Source organism: Antechinus flavipes, chromosome 2 (genome assembly GCF_016432865.1).
Source record: "Antechinus flavipes isolate AdamAnt ecotype Samford, QLD, Australia chromosome 2, AdamAnt_v2, whole genome shotgun sequence".
NCBI classification, from domain to species: Eukaryota; Metazoa; Chordata; class Mammalia; order Dasyuromorphia; family Dasyuridae; genus Antechinus; species Antechinus flavipes.
This window is the reverse complement of record NC_067399.1, coordinates 511,135,058-511,153,044: the sequence shown is the minus strand read 5'-3', so window position 1 is coordinate 511,153,044 and position 17,987 is coordinate 511,135,058.

Sequence of the window (17,987 nt, the reverse complement as noted above, 5' to 3'; positions counted from 1 at the left end):
ATATTTATAAATAAAGGATAATTTCATAAGTAAATCGGGGAAACATGGAATATTTTACCTGATAGATTTATGGATAAACAAAGAAGTTATGGCCAAACTAGAGGGAGAGAGCAAGAGGGAGAGAGGCAAAGAGAGGGAAAAAGAGAAAGAAAGAGGGAAAGAAAAAAGGAGATGGATAGATGGATGGAGAGAGGGAGGAAGGAAGAGAAGGAGGGAAGAAAGAGGGAAAGAGATAATTACAGAATATAGAATGGATAATTTTGATTATCCAAATTAAAAAGGTTTTGCACAAACAAAATCAGTGAAGCCAGGATTAAAAAAGAAGTAGGAAATTCCCTAAGTAGGGGAAATTGCAATTTCTTTCATAAATGTCTCATTTCTTAAATTGTAGACAACTGAGTCAAATTTATAATACAACTCATTACTCAATTGATAAATAGGTCAAAGGATATGAACAAGAGTTTTCAGAAGAAATTAAAGTTATCTACAATCATATAAAAATGTTCTAAATCATTATTAATTAGAGAAATGCAATTTCAAACAACTCTGAAGTATCACTTCATACCTATCAGATTGGTTAATGTGAAAGAAAAGGAAAATAACAAATGTTGGAAGAGATGTGGAGAAAAAGGATATTAATGCATTGTTATTGGATTTGTGAACTGATCCAACTATTCTGGAGAGCAATTTAAAACTATACCCAGGGGCAGCTAGGTAGCACAGAGGATAGAGCACCAGCCCTGAAGTTAGGTGGATCTGAGTTCAAATATGATCTCAGATACTTAACACTTCCTGGCTGTGTGACCCTGGGCAAGTCACGTAGCCCCAATTGTCTGGGCCAAGGGGGGGAAGGGGACTATGGCCAAAGAGCTATATAACTTTGTATACTCTTTGTCCCAGCAATACCCCTACTAGGCCTAGCTTCCAAATTAGGTTTCTTTGTTCTTTTATTTATTTATTTATTAATAACTTTTTGTTGATAGAAGATAGAAAATTGGGGCCATTTTATTAGGAAATCCCAAACTCAGAATAGAATATATAATTTATTAAAAATCTGAGTGACAGCTGGAAACACATTTAGAAACTGCCTTCCATTCTTTTTTACTTCTGGAGTCAAAAGGCTAAAAGTTGTAATAATGACATTTCTGCTATTGATTTGGGGTTTGGTTCTAGTCTTTACTCTATGAACTCCACCTACTGCCTCAAAGATATCTTTGATTTAAGCAAAGTAGTAAAGATTATAAAGAGATGTACAAGTTGGGTTCAGTGGCACATTGGGAAAATAAAATAAAAATTAAGGACATAACCCAACAGAGTAAAGCTAAAGTAAGAAAAGAAAGCATCATCATGAACTTTGGTTAGAATTTCAAAAAGCTTGAAGAGAGAGACAACGAGACAGAGGGACAGAGACAGAGACAGAGACAGACTTAGAGAAACACACAGAGAGAATTTTCAAGCATTGAAAATAATTTATAACATGAGATGAATCTTAGTCTCATAGACTTGATGGAAACTATGGTGGCATAAATCAACACAGAAAATTCCACTACTGGTACAGTTGGGAATGGGTAGATGTGGAGAAAGAAAAAGAGAACAGCAAAGCTTCTTGCTTAGGCTCTTCTTTGTATGAATTTTTAATCCTTGGTCTATTTATTCTAGTAGTTCTTTTATTAGTGTCTACTCAGGAATGGAGAACAATTAACTAAAATCTGAGGCAGCATGGTGGGAAGGAGAAAACACCTCCAGTTTGAGGAGTCTTAGCCGTACCTAAGAATGATGAAACCATAAGCAATCCACCTTCCTTTTCTGGGTTGTTTCCCTTCCCTTTAGTGTAAGCGGTTGGATTTTTAAGTTCTCCCCAATTCTAACATTCTATATAACTAAAACATAAAAAGGAAAGTGTATTTCTTATAAACACTTTCATGAATTGCCTGACCCTGTGTTGAAGTTACTGAGCAACTGTGTAAACTCTGGTATCTAATATATGTAGGGAATAAGATAACTCTAATTGTGCAACAGTCTGGCTAATTGAGAATTGCCACAGATATCCTGGGAAATCCAGATTTTAACAAGCCTGAGTGATTTACTATGACTAACAACTTCCATTTGAGAAACAGGCATATACTTTCAGGCCTCCCCCACGGTGATTGCTAAGACACTGCGTGTGACATTTATTGACTAATTTTCAGAAGTGACAGCTTAATGGAAATTTCAGTTTGGTTGAAAGCCAGACAAAAATAACTCTTCTATTTGGGAGTCATAAAATGGCAGAGCTGTAAGGAATAGCAAAGGCCAATATATAGGCCAATCCTTTCATTTTGTAGCTAAAAAAAAACACCAGACCCAAAGAGCAGAATTGACTTGTACAGTATGGCAGAGCTGTGGGGGCCTTGAGCTAATGAATAAATAAACATTTATTAAGTGTCATTTACAAAGTACTATGCAAAATGTTGGGAACAAAAGTAGAATAACAGGACAGTCTTTGCTTTCAAGGAGCTCACCTACTAATGGAATATACAATACATACAGAAGGTTTTGACTGCACATCAAATTGAGAAGGGCCTTGGCTGATAGGGTGAAGAAGCAAGATAGATAGAGTTGGCTCTTTTTTCATGTTTACTCCATTAATAAAAATCATTAATATTGAAACATTTGATAATGCAGGAGTGACAAGAACTTTCCAAGAACTTTCTGGGTCTTCAAAAATTGTCTGCAGCATCAATATAAAACCATTTGCTAAGCCACATGTCCATGGGGCTTGGCTCTCCTATTGATTTTTATGGAGTCTGTGCTGGAAGCATTATTATTCATGAGACTCTTGGGTTCATGGTCCTGAGGTATCTCCATCCTGAATTCAAGCCTCCTCATACCCAGATTAGAATGATTTCTATTACATCATCATAGAAGTTTTTGACAGACAATTATCAGATTTAAAAAATGGAGATTACAGGATCATAAATTTAGAGCTAGAAAAAATTATTTTCTATTTTTCAGACTTTAAAATGCATTAGAGCAGCTAAATGGAGCAGTGGCTAGAGTGCTAGGCTTAAAGTCAAAAATGACTCATCTTTCTGAGTTCAAATCTGGTCTCAGACACTCACTAGCTGTGTGACCTGGGCAAAATGACTTTGCCTCAGTTTCCTCATTCCTGTAAAATGAGCTGGAGAAGGCAATAACAAACCTTTTCAATATCTTTGCCAAGAAAACCTTAAATGGGAACCTGAAGAATTAGACATGCTGCATCCCCAAGAGATCATAAAAGAGAGAAAAGGACCCACATGTACAAAAATGTTTGTAGCAGCCCTTTTAGTAGTGTCAAGGAACTGGAAATTGAGTGAGTGCCCATAAGTTGGGGAGTGGCTGAATAAATTATGGTATATGATTTTAATGGAATATTATTATACTATAAGAAACAATCAGCAGGATGATTTCAGAGAGGCCTGGAAAGACTTACATGAATTGATGCTAAATAAAGTGAGCAGAACCAGGAGAATATTGTACACTGTAAGGAGAGGATTATGTGATGATCAACTGTGATGTAAAGCAACAAAATTCTGTATATATAATACATATTTATGTATATATATCCATATATATATGGATATATATACATGAATAGATATAAAGATAAATAGGTAGATCTCAACTAGTGGAAATAATGCTTTTCCTAAAGTTATTGTATTGTTCAAATACACACTGCTTATTTTCATTGGACTGGAATCACCATATTTTCCATAAATAAAATTTTAAATAGTGTGGATTCAAATGCTTTTGACCACTTCAGGTGACTTGTTATTTACATTAATAAAGACCTTGCTGCTCCAATCCTTTTATTTAGATCATGGTGTGATAGAGTGATAGACATGGAATCAGGTCAACCTGAGTTAATTCTGACTTAAATACCACCTCTGTGTGGTGCTAGGTAAGACATTTGGAGTCTCATCCTGAAACCTCAGTTTCCTTACCTGTAAAACAGAGCAAGGGAAGCTAGCTGGAGCAATGGATAGAGAACCAGTCTCTCTGGATTCAGGAGGACCTGAGTTCAAATCCAACTTCAGACACTTAACAGCTGTGTGACTCTAGACAAGTCACTTAACCCTGCTTGCCTCGTTTCCTCATCTATAAAATGATCCAGAGAAGGAAATGGTGAACTCTAGGTAGGCAAGTCTCTTGAAACTGCTTAAATCTATAACTTTCAGAGGTATCAATCTGAATTGATAAAGGAATTTCCTCATTAAGAGCTCCCTATGCCAACAAAATCATGGATCCTACAAAAATTATTATTTCAAATGAAAAAACTGAGGCTGAGAGAGAAGAAATAAAATTGCCCATGATCACAGAAAAAATAATAGTATCAAGAGGGGCCTCTAACACCAGATTCAGAACTTTTTATTTTATAATATATTTCATTGCCTCTCCTGTGAATGCCAATTTCCTTTTCTTACCCAACACTCTTGATCACAACTGTAACTAATATAACTAGAAATTCTTGTACTCTAAGCAACTCTCCTTGGGGGTAAATGGCATGGAATGAATCCTGCATAGAAGTATGAGACAGGAAAGTGCCATAAGGGAGGAACACTGAGAGACACATAGACATGGACCATAAAGTCAGTGGAGTTCAGGAGTGAGAGAGGAGGGGGTGGGGTTGGCAGAACTGAACAGAAATTTTTCCTTCCTCCTATTTTAATTAATTATTCTTGCTAACAACTTAATGTAGTTCTCATGCTACTGAAGCACTTCAAATATGCTTTCAAAAGCAGTACCCTGGAGGAAAGGCCATTTGCTTTATCCTACCTTTGCCTCTTCATCCAGACTTTCTTTCATTGGAGTATGGAATAAGTCCCCATCCTCAGTGCACTCATTACTGGCAGAAGCCCCCAATTCAGAGTGAGCATCATTCAGAGTAGGTGGGAAAAGAAATCTGCATTTTGCAATACTAGTAAGAGTTCCTCCCAGGTTATTCTATAAGGAGGCCTTGAGAACTCTGCTAGGTGACCTAATCCTGTCTCAATTGGTGAGGGGGAAGAAGGGATATAAATTTTTCTCATACACTCCATTCTCTGGAATGTATGTCCACTTGAGGCATAAAAGCCTATGGAGACTCTAGTCCCAAAGAGCTCTTCAAGTTCATGCCATGTTATAGCAGGACCACACAAGGCCTTTTCTTTTATTTTTGCTTCCCCTAGCTTGTGTTTTTCCTCTCCTCCTTTCCTGCCTTCCACTTCTTTGCTCACCTTTTTCTTCCTTTCCTATCATTTACACATTTCTCCACAGCATTTAGGAGAGTTATATTCCTTTCTCATGGCCTTCAATGAGAAGCCTTGGATAAAAGAAGGAAGAAACTCTAGAGTTTTTACCCAAAATGTCCAAGTGGATACTGAAAAAAAAAAGATATTTCACATGGTCATCTGATAAGTCTGGATAATTCATAGCTGGGGGCTTTAAGCTAGTAGGCCCCAAGGCTCAGCTTTGGGAATCCCTTATCAATGTACTTGGGGATATGCTGGAGCTAGAATATTGAAATGGTAGGCTGTTGTCAGGGCTGGTCTTAAGAAAACACACAGGCTATTGTGTGAAAAAAGAGCAGAGCCACTGGAATCAGTCCTTACCCATGAGCCCACTAGGCAGCAGATGAGACATTTTCTATATTTCATTTTTATTAGAAATCAGTTTCGAGACAAAATCTTCAATTTTCTCCCTCATAACCTCCTTTCCCTCCTTCCTTCTTTTTTTCCAGTATCATTCTCTATTCCTTACTCTTACTTACTCCACATTTTCAATCAGTTGCCAAATCCTTTGTGCCTTCCCAAGGTCTGCTATATCTTTTTCCTTCCCTACACTCACACAAATCTTCCTACTCCGATTCATTCCCATACAATTGTCAAAGTTAATTTTCTGAGGTATAGGTCAGATTATGGTATTTCCTATTTAATAAGTTGAAGACACTCACAATTTCTTTCTTTCTTTTTTTGATTAAAGTTGGGTTTTTTTCAAAACATAGGCACACATAATTTTCTTTTTTTTAATTATAGCTTTTTATTTACAAGATATATGCATGGATAATTTTTCAGCATTGACAATTGCAAAATCTTTTGTTCCAACTTTTTCCCTCCTTCCCCCCCCCATCCCTTTCCCCAGATGGCAGGTTCACCAATACATGTTAAATATGTTAAAGTATAAGTTAAATACAATATATGTATACATGTCCAAACAGTTATTTTGCTGTACAAAAAGAATCAGACTTTGAAATAGTGTACAATTAGCCTGTGAAGGAAATCAAAAATGCAGTCAGACGAAGATAAAGGGATTGGGAATTCTATGTAATGGTTCATAGTCATCTCCCAGAGTTCTTTCACTCGGTGTAGCTGCTTCAATTCATTACTGCTCTATTAGAACTGATTTGGTTCATCTCATTGTTGAAGATGGACAGATCCATCAGAATTGATCATCATATAGTATTGTTGTTGAAGTATATAATGATCTCCTGGTCCTGCTCATTTCACTCAGCATCAGTTCATGTAAGTCTCTCCAGGCCTTTCTGAAGTCATCTTGTTGGTCATTTCTTACCGAACAATAATATTCCATAATATTCACATACCACAATTTATTCAGCCATTCTCCAGTTAATGGGCATCCACTCAGTTTCCAGTTTCTGGCCACTACAAAGAGACCTGCCACAAACATTCTTGCACATACAGGTCCCTTTCCCTTCTTTAAAAATCTCTTTGAGATATAAGCCCAGTAGAAACACTGCTGGATCAAAAGGTATGCACAATTTGATAACTTTTTGAGCATAGTTCCAAATTGCTCTCCAGAATGACTGGATGTATTCACAATTCCACCAACAATGTATCAGTGTCCCTGTTTTCCCACATCCTCTCCAACATTGCGCATTATCTTTCCCTGTCATTCTAGCCAATCTGACAGGTGGCACACATAATTTTCAACATTCAACATTGCAAAATCTTGTGTTCCAATTTTTTTCCTTCTTTTCCCCCATCCCCTCCCCTAGATGGCAAGTAATCCAATACATTAAAAACTTGTGCAATTCTTCTATACATATTTCCACAATTATCATGGTATATGAGAAAAATCAGATCAAAAAGGGGAAAATATGGAAAGAAAACAGGATGCATAGCTCAAAGTTTCTTTAAGGATCAAGTATAAACTACCATTCTTGTTATTTAAAGTCCTTCAAAACCTGTACCTTTGCAAACTTATTGCTCACATATGTCATTCCCCTTCACATTCATTATGTAGCCAAACTGACTTTCTTACATTCCCCATATATTTTTGCTATCTTGCTATTTCTTACAGTTCAATGCATTCCCATCTCAACTCCATTTCTTAGAATCCCTAATTTTCTTAATACTCAAACATACAGCTTTTCCTGACCCATTCCTCATTCAGCAAAGCATTTCCCGCCATCAGTTATCTTCTTTCTCCTAGCTAAAATTTAAAATCCCTTGAGGTCATTTCCATTTCTAGGAACGTTTCACTATTGTCTTTGTTATTGCTTCTACCTAGCCCAGGGCCTGAATAATAGGCATTTAATAAATGTGTGGGTTTTTTTTTCCCGTTTCTTACTTGATCCTCTCTAAAAATTGACTGAAAGCTAACAGGTGGACTGAAAGAAGCGCAAAAAAAAAAAAAAAAAAAAAAAAAAAAACTCCACTGCTCTGATACAAGCTAATAAGTATCCTTATATTTGTTTTCTTGATCTATGAAGCAAAAGATAATCCAAAAGAAAGGACATGTGGAAAGTTCTTCTCTTCATTCTAAGATGAATTCTAGACATGCTGAATGTTTAAGAGAAACTGGTATCAGAGGGTCGTTCATTTTTATCTTTTTTTTCTATACATTATTGCCTACATATCAAACAATATGAAAGTTTACAACAGCCTACAGGTTTGTGTTATCTAACTTTGAAGCTATAATTTAAGGACAGTGCATCTTTAAAGTCACAAGGGATTTGTGCTTTAAAATTTGTATATATAACTGGATAGCATCTTTGAATGGAGAAAAACTCCATTGAATTCCCAAAATACTGGTGTGCCTGGTTCTCACTTTGCTCTCTCTCCCTTTTCCTCAACTAGGATGTAAATCAGGAAGAACTGGTGCTTTTTAGAATCTTTAATCTAGGCACTGAACTTTTGAGAATCATTTCTATCCCTTTCAATCCTTTGCTTCCCTTTTTTTTTTCCTACCTTTTCTTTATGCTCCAATTAAAATACAAAGAGCTAACTGGCTAAATGAATACTACTCTCTAGGTGCGGTGGGATAGCCATGCTATTTATTTTTTTTACTACCTCAAATCTTGTCCAAAATGTTAAGTTCTTTTTTATTTTGAAAGATTGAGTGATTGAGGCTTTTGTCCTTTTTTATTTTGGACAAATTATTATTATTTCTTTCCCTTACAACAAAAAATCCAGAACAGTCTGAATAATCATCTATTAGAAATATTCTAAAGAAAATGCAAATCTATATCAGATGTGAGAGTAAATAAGATTCAGGTAACTTTCTAATATGCCTAATTCAATTCTAAATTCAATATCTTTTTTTATCATCTTTCCTCCAGGCCAGACAGCTGTTTTCTTCAACATTTATAGATTAGGATTTTTTTTCTCTCCTCAAAGTTGATGTAGAGTCACCTTTCTCTGAAAGAGCTCCAGTTATCAAAATCTTTCTTAAAATGTGAAACCAGTATAGGAAAGGTCCAAATGTGGGATGAACAGACAAAAATGAAGTAAAATTACTATTTTCTGTGAAGTGGATATTATCTTTCCATTAATGCAGTCTTGCACCAATTTATTGTACAGACTCATCATAAACTCAGCTCATATTAATCAATATTGTGATCAATTACCAGTCACATGTACTGCTTACCTCCCCCACCATGTATATTCCAAACAGACAGATCTACTTTGTACTTACATTGTACTTGTATAACTCTTTAAACTTTTGATCTTGCATAGTCATCTATGGAATTGCTTCTGCTCTAGTTTGAGACCAGCCACACAGAAACATTTTGAAACTTAGTTTTTATCAATTATGACCTAGAAAAAATATCTGGGATTGTTATACACAAATAATTCTCATAGGGAATGCTATTTTTTTTCCTGAATGTTCTGTAAAATTTTGCCCTTGAGATACAAATGGTTGCAATCCTTTATCTATGTTAAATTATCATGTCATCCCACTCCCTATTTTTTCCCACATCTTGAGATTTCACATTTTTCAGCTCTTACCCCCAGCTGAATTTTGCTGTCTGTTCTTCCCAGCCTGGCATCAGAAAGATCACAATAGCAATTTCATCCTCAGATACAGAAGTAAGGCTACATCCTCTGCATCAAGCATTGGGGAAGCAAAGAAAAGAATTATGGCATGAGGAGGGAAAGGAGCAGTGGAAGAATCTCCAAGATCAGGAAATTAATCCAGAGGCTCAACTGTTTGTTAACCTTCTTCTGTTGCCAGCTTAAACAAACACTCCAGATGTCTTGATTCCACAAGGAAAAGAATACTTTATTGTGATGGAGAGAAAAAAAAAAAAAAAAGATTGAGAACCACTATAGTAGAGAGCTGTAATCAAAAGGATTTAAGGGAGCTTTTTGCACTATACATTTTCTGTACAAGAGAAAACAAAGGATAGCGGTTACAAATTTGAGATAAATATCAAAGAATCACACAGAATCAAATTAGGCTTTCATTATTCCTTCTCCAATCTATTTTAACGGCATAAAAGGAATCAAGTATCCAGTAATCCAAGTATTATCTTAGGTCATAATGCTGAAAAGGGGACATGCCTGTCTTTGCCCTTATCCTGGCATCTATTTCCTTTATGCCCCCTTGAATGTGAATTGACAATTAAGAGCAACTACACACTTTTTTCTATAGCCTCAAAGGATCAGAAGATTCCCCATTTGCCAGCATCTTCAATTGCAAAATCCTTGTGGATTTAATCCATCTTCTCTGAGACATTTCCCCCTTAGGTCTATTCTTATCCTAATCAATGAATATATCTAAGTGGCCCTAATCATTTGTCATATTCCAGCTTAGCATTATTTTTTTTTACTACATTCTGCTACCTATCTCTATTTCCCCCCTGCTACCTACTTATACTTGCACCTATATTTCTAATCTCCATTTTTTGTGAATTTAATCAAATAGTTATTACTGGACCATTGCTACTGGAAAGTACATGTCAATCAACACCCCTATGGCTCAACTCCACATCCCAGTGATTTGTTGGCATTTAATAGACTATGTCATTGTAAAGAGAAGAGACAGAGAGGATGTGAATGATGGAAGTGATGTGTGATGAAGAGTGCTGCATTATCTATAGTCTTAAACTCTCCAAGCTAAATATCATGTTCAACAAAAGCAGTATCCTCACGTAAAGAATACTACCAAAAGACTTAATGTCAACAGATTAGAACAGGAACAGTTTATTGCGAATTTGGAGGGAAAGCTGGCAACAGTGGAGCAGAAAAGCAGTAGGTAACCTTCGGAGATCTGATATGTAGCAGTACATTTGCTCCTCTTATCTAAAAAACTAGAAAACAACAAGATTGGTTTGAAGAAAATGACAGGGAAATTTAGAAGCTGCTAAATGAAAAATAAAAACTTCACAAGATTTAGCAACAAGATAATTTATCTGTTTCTAAGAATGCAGTGTTTAATACCAATATACATAAAGTACAAGTGAAGTTTAGAGAAGCCGAATTTGGAGCTCATTAAAAAGGCAGATAAAATTTAGTTTTAGTATGACTAAAATTCAAAATGTTTTTATGATGTCCTGAAAACTATTGATGGGCCAAAACTTTTAGTGATCTCAGTTATTCAGTACTAAGGGAGCTACACTGATTAGTCATAAGGAAATGATCTGTAGAGATGGACTGAACACTTCTCTGTGGAGCACTTCCAATGTTCTCAACAGATTATCATTAATCAATAGTAAAGCCACTGACTCTACACATTAAGTAGAAGTCAACCCCTCTTTAGCCAAATTTCCAACTGAAGTTTTCAATTGCCATTAATCTCTTCTCATGTGTCAAAAACACATAACCAAAGTTAAAAGAGAAAGAGTTAATGGGTAAACAATGTTTGCAGTAAGTTTCTCTGATTACCTAAATTAAAAGTTTACCTAAATTTAGGTAAAAAAGAAACACTAAATAATTAATAAATGATCAAAGGATAAGAATAGGGAATTTTCAGTTGAAAAATACGATGCTTGAATAAGCATGTGAAAAAATGATCCAAAATCACAAATAATTATAGACGTACAGATTATAGTACCTTCAAAGGTTTTATTTCATGTCCATCAGATTCTCAAAGATGATTTCAAAGGATTCAGAAGAAAGGTATGTAGGACTCCATGGAGTAAAATATTTAGGGGAAATCCAGTCAAAAACGGATGAGATAAAATTGAATAGATACCCATTAGCTGGGGAATGTCTGAATAAGTTATAGTGTATTAATGTAATAGAACATTATTTTTTCTATAAAAATCACAAATAGACTGATTTCAGAAAAGCCTGGAAAGACTTACATGAACTGAAGAGATTTCTTAGGCAATACCAGCTCTGAGTATCTCCTCAAAAGTAACTCTTGGGAAAGAGAAAAGGAAAGGGAACATCTTTTTAAAGGACTGATGGGGTGAGTAAGACTCCAGAAAAAGTTCATCTCCCTATTAACAACCAAGTGTCTAGGTGGATCATAAGAGACACTGACAGGAGGAAGCTTTTGTTGAATTTAAATGGGTCCTTCCTTAGTTGAGTTTCCACAGATACTCCCTGAGACAAGCAGGGAGGAACACTAATGGGATTATCCCATCCTTAAGAGGACCTTTTGCTATCATAAGTATAGTTATTGCATGCAATCAGCAGGCCAAATTATTCTGTCAACACTCAATGTTATTTTTCCCCTATGAAAAAAACCTACCTATTATCCCGCAACTCCTTTTAGGACATTAAATCCTTTTAGGATTAGCCCACCAGTCAATGGCATAATCCCCGTGAAATTTCTTAGATAGGAACTTAAACCTACAGCTTTCCCTCTGTTAATGGCTAAAACTGCCTTTTGAAATTTACTCCATTCTCAATAGTGTAATAAAATTTTTATCCATAGATTTGGAGATGGTCTAAGCTTATAAATTCTTCTGAAACATCTTGAGACACTGGACCAAAATTCCAATATATTTTTTGGGTCCAATCCCCATTCCCCAATATTTGTTAGATATATGGAAGAAGTCCTGAAACTCCAGTATTTTGGGGGGGTTCAATGCTTTTGCATTCCTATACCCTATCAGATGGATAAAAAAATTAAGTATTTGCTATATACCAAGAAATGGGGATAAAGAAATGGAGATAGCAGAACCTTGGCTTAAGATTTATGATAACATAATTCCAGCAAACTCAAAAAAAAATAAAATAAAATAATTAAATTGGCATCAAAAAGAACAGAGACAGCAATACTTTCACCCAATGTATTGTTTGGCAATACCATCACAGAATAAAATAACTTTTTTTTTTCATATTTATCCTAATTATCCTGATTCTGTGTTCTTTCTGTGTGTCAAGGACAGTCTGCACAAATAACTTTACTGATTCATTTTATAAACTGTGACTGCAGTGTCCTCTCTTCCTAAAACTGTCTCAAACTGAACTTTTTTTACTCCCCAACATAATCAAACTATAACAGGTACTATTCCTATAAAGTCATATGACAATATAAAATTCCATGGAAGGGAAAAATACTTCAGTGAAAATCTGAATAAATGTAAAGATGTTTGAGTTCCTGAAAAAGAGTTTTATAAATTTGTGGTCAGTTTTCACCTAGAAAGTTATTTTGTTTCGCTTTTTATAGAAGGCAGACAATTAGCTAGGCTTTCATGGTGTCCAATCCAATGCTAAGCCTAGTTGGCTTCAGGATGTCTATGAACATCATGACAATAGAAAGAGAAGGTTTCAAACTATGAAAATTACGGTGTCAGAAAAAATATCAAGAATGGGTGATAGGGCTGGATTAGCTCAAAAACAAACAAAAAAGTCAGAGAGAAAGTGAAAGTGTAGAAGTAGCTATAAATAAAAATAACAAAAATGGAGCAGTGAGAGAGAAGAGGGAGATGCAAATATTTTTCCTTAGAAACACTATTCTTTCATGAAGCATATACTAAAAATAAAGAAGGAAGGAAATATATGAACCACTAAAGAGAGAATGGAATTTGAACTATAGCCTTAGAAGGACTAGAAATAAACACTTCTTGAAAAAAAGCATCACAAAACAATGTTACTTAGATTAAATATTTAATAGGAAGAAAATAGGAAAAGGAAGATTTTAAATTAAAATTTTATTTGAGTAAGGAGAAGGAAGGGTCAAAGATATTTATTGAAATTCACAAAACAACACTTTTTGTGGCCATAAAGTCAAATAGGGAATTGTTGGAATCCTTACTAACTGCTAACTAATTAGAGTTGATCTAATCTTACAAGAAGATGTTTTGGGCAGAACCTGAAACAAGGTACTAAGTAGATGTGTAAATTTTCAGGTTGATTCATGTTGTTACATTACTACTAGCCTATGTTATATTGCTATGTGCTTTTGTAAATTATGTATAATGCCTCCCATATTGATGGATTTATGTATACCATGTATATCTGTTACAAAGTTCTGGCCCATATTGATGGATTTATGTGTACCCCCTCAGAAACCCCCTATGTTTTAAAACAAAAGAAAGGGGGAGATGTTGGAATCCTTACTAACTGCTAACTAATTAGAGTTGATCTAATCTTACAAGAAGATGTTTTGGGCAGAACCTGAAACAAGGTACTAAGCAGAACTAATTAATACAAGGCTTGTGTTCACACCTTTACTCATTGGAGTTCAATGAGTTCACACCTCCCATAGTGCTCTCTGGCCCAATGAGCTTTAAGGGAGGTGTGGACTCCCTTGAAGTTAGAAAGTGTACTTTGTGAAGCTAGCATACTTGTGGACTCCAATGAGTAAAGGTGTGAACACAAGCCTTGTATTGATTAGTTCTACTTAGTACCTTGTTTCAGGTTCTGGCCAAAACATCTTCTTGTAAGATTAGATCAACTCTAATTAGTTAGCAGTTAGTAAGGATTCCAACAGGGAATGGCTGAACAAATTATAATTTAGAAATGTAATAGAATATAATCATACTGTACAAAATTTTAAAAAATGAGGAATTGGGGGAAATAGGAAAACTAGTATGAACAATGCAGAGTGAAATAAGAACTAGAAAAAGAATATAGAAAATGTTTTTGATAATGTAAATAAAAAAGTACACTATGAGTAACTCAAATTTTTTTATTTTCAGTGACAAACCATGACCTCCTTGAAGATAAGAAGAAAAGTACCTCTCTCACTTTCCTCTAGAGAGGCAGAGGAGGGACAATGTTTTTGCATATAGTTTGCTTAACTGTTTTTCTGTTGTAGTCTACTTGGTTCAGCTTTCCCCTCAGCACTCAATTGATAGAAAATAGGGACAGAGATGAAAAATATTAAAACATTAATGAAACATAAAATTGTTTTTAATGTGAAAGTTTTCTGATTGAATTGGAAGTTAAGATTGCATTAGTTGGCTGAAGAGTTGTCATGTCCCTGGTGACTATTAAAAAGGTAGACCTGCAAATTAAGAAATCAATCAAGTTGAATAGCTCAAAACAAAAAGCAGCTTTAAAAAGGATGAACCCTGGCAGCAGGAAAGAGAGTCAACTATGGATTCAAGGCAGAATGACCACTAATAACTGGGAGCAGACTTACAGGGGAAAGCAGTTCTAGTGAGACCAGCTGAATAGCATGCCCAGAAAGAGATGTTTTAATCTGAAGTGAGTTGTATAAGAATACTGAAGGAAGAGAAAGGATATTGGGACCCTACAATACTAAATGTAGGAGTTGTCTTGGCCATATGTGTTCTCTAGATGGGTGCATCATTACTTGTGTCTCATCAGTATATTCCCACTCTTCCCAATGATGCTGTGTGCATTTGTGAGAGGGTTTAATCCAAGTTTCTGGGGCAAAATGTTTTATATTTGCTTGTCTTACTTTGATAACTATATTACATTGCTTTGAGCTAATTATGTCTATTGTTTATTTAAAAATAAGGGCACCATTGGAGACTTGAGAACTAGTTTTTGGGTGAATGGTTCCATAGAATATGTCTTAGCATCTTTGAGAGTAATGACATCCCTGAGGAACCAATCTAAAGTCCTGTTAGTACTAAGTTGTGGGCTAGCCTAGAGGGGTTATATTATACTTTGTTGGAAGGGAAGAATCATTGGGGAGATGGGTGCTATATAACCATTAGTAACTATTATGTAAAAATAAAAGACATCAATAGCATATACAGATTAAAAATTCACCAGTTGAGGTACCTGGATGAATTCCCACAATGTTCCAAGGCCTCCTCCTCCAGCTGCTCTAAAATTTTTCCTGACCTTTCCCAGATTTTTGAACATATTTGGGATACAATGTACTGAATTAATCATTTATTAGATAATTGCAAGAAAAGTCCCATTCAAGAGTTCTTGTTGGGCAAAGGCAAAATAGGGAGAAGATAGAATTCCCCAGGAAGTTGGAAGAAAGAATAAAAAGCCAGCAGAAATTTTCATAATCCACATTAATATGTCTTTGAAGGAAATAGAAACAATTCCCCAAAACACTGGATGTTTCATCCTTGGAATTCCTGTGAAATAGTGGAAGAATCAAAAGGTGACTTAGGTACTGAGAGTGGGTTTCAAGCTTGGAAAAAAAGGTTAAAAAAATCACATGCTTGAGGTAATTTTAACTAATGAGAAGGTAGCTACAGAAAACATAGATTTTGGTAGAGTTAGTAATAATTTTTGTGGAGAGAAGGGCATCCACTGAGAATGAAATTTGATGGGAAAAATGAAAAGCAACAGAATAAAAATTCCTTATTCCTATAACCTTTAATCGAGGAAGCAGAGACAAACATCTTTAGGAGGTTGAGAAGTACAAAAATCCTTCTTGAATTAAATTAATTCATAGATTGGATTAAATTCAATAGGTTATTAATCCAGATTGTCACTTTGATCCCAATCTCAGAACCTTATCTGCAGGCTCACCCCATTTCCTACATCCTTATCTCAATTGTTCTATTTTATCCCTTCCCATACCTTCTCTCTAAGCTGCATCCCTCAGATGATCCCATATCCTCATAATCTCATAAGCATCAATTTTTGGAAGATAGAGAAAAAGAGAATGGAAAGAAATAAAATGTCCCATAGGAGAAAGAGAATATGAATCATTTTCATTCACCCTCTTCGAGTATTTGTTTTACCAGAAAATGTCAGGCTAAGCAAGGAAAGGTCAAACACTGCAGAGAAATCCAACAATATCTATAGAATGGCATAATCTTCCCAAGCTGATCTATAACTACCTCACTTTATGCAACTGAATACGAGAGCACCCTCCTCTTGATTTCTAAAGATATAACACTCTCAGCCAATAATCCCTTGGTTAAAAGTAACAGAATTGCACGTTAGGATAAATTTCCTCATCTATGCTCCTTACATAGATCTTTAGAGACAAAACAGGATACCAGTGATTTTCAGATATTAATCTCTCAGAACTTTTTGTCATTATCCTAGAGGAAAGGAAAATAAGATTGTCCAGATGAGGACATGGGAAATCAAGATTGAACTGTCCATCCTATGGAATTCTCTCTTCCTTGTCATATCATATCACATGTCTTTTACAAATATACCTATGCCTTTATGTGACATTGAAAACGTTGTCATGAAAACGTTTCATGAACATTGGGATCTATTGGGGGTCTTAACAGCAATTCTTTTTTTGTACTTATGAAAGACTTATGGCTTTCTCTGACTCTAATCATTCCTTGCCCTGAAGGATTATCTTTCCCTCTTCTCTAAGTCAGTCTGAAATAACATCCCATGGCAGAATTCATATGGCATCTAATCCTAGTATATGTGAAGAACCAAAGCTGTCAAGCTACCATTTCATCTGCATCCCTTTCTTACTCACTTATTTTTGATGGGTCATTCATATTGTTATCAAGGATCTCTAGTCCCACAGTTAGCAGTAGGATTTTCATTTTCATTTTCATCTTCTCAGGGCTTTTTTCTGATGCTTCACAATAGTTGAATGTAGGAGAATTCTGATAAATATTTTGGGTTCTCTGGTCAGTAACCTTTATACTTCATTCTTGACGTGGCCGTAAGGGAATTCTAATTCCTCAAAGAATAGTTTATTCAGTCATAGAGTACAATTCCTATATTCTTTATTCTTGTGGCAGTCAGGAAATTAACACTTGCTTACAAAACACCTAAGGTACATGGAGTCTTTTCTTAGCAATGCTGGAAGGGTGCCCAAATAAAAAAAAAGTCTCTCATCACTCTCTGGGAGCTTTCTATCTAGTTGCAGAAATTCAATAAACATTTATTAAGTGCTTATTGTATACAGAGCAAAATTTAAGGCAGTTGTCAAAATGAAATGCTTGGACTTGATTGCCTTTGTGGTGTTTATATTCTAGTGCATAATAAAGCACTTTAAGGACAGTTTCCTTTTGGTTTTTATCTTTGAATTTAAAACATAGGGAACTCCCAGAGATGAAAATCCTTCTGCCAGTATAACTCAGCAACTCCTTGACCATTTATCATCTTAAAGTGTTATCTGGAGATTACAGAGAAGATAAAAGACTTGTTTGAGTTCACTATTCTAGCTGGCATAGGTTTTGCAATGAAAAGTAATCTAATCAACAAGCTTGAATGCTTCCCAAAATGAGTGAATGACATTCTCATAACAATGTCATTACCCTTTGCAGGAAAGTGCTATGTGATCATTATCCATGTGTACAGATTATCTGGTCCAAGAAAAAATTTATGAAGATGGAGACTCTTTCTTAATGAGTTCATTGTTTAATGAACATGCAAAATGTAAACAACAATGTAGAGATAACTAATAGGCAGAATAAATTTGAA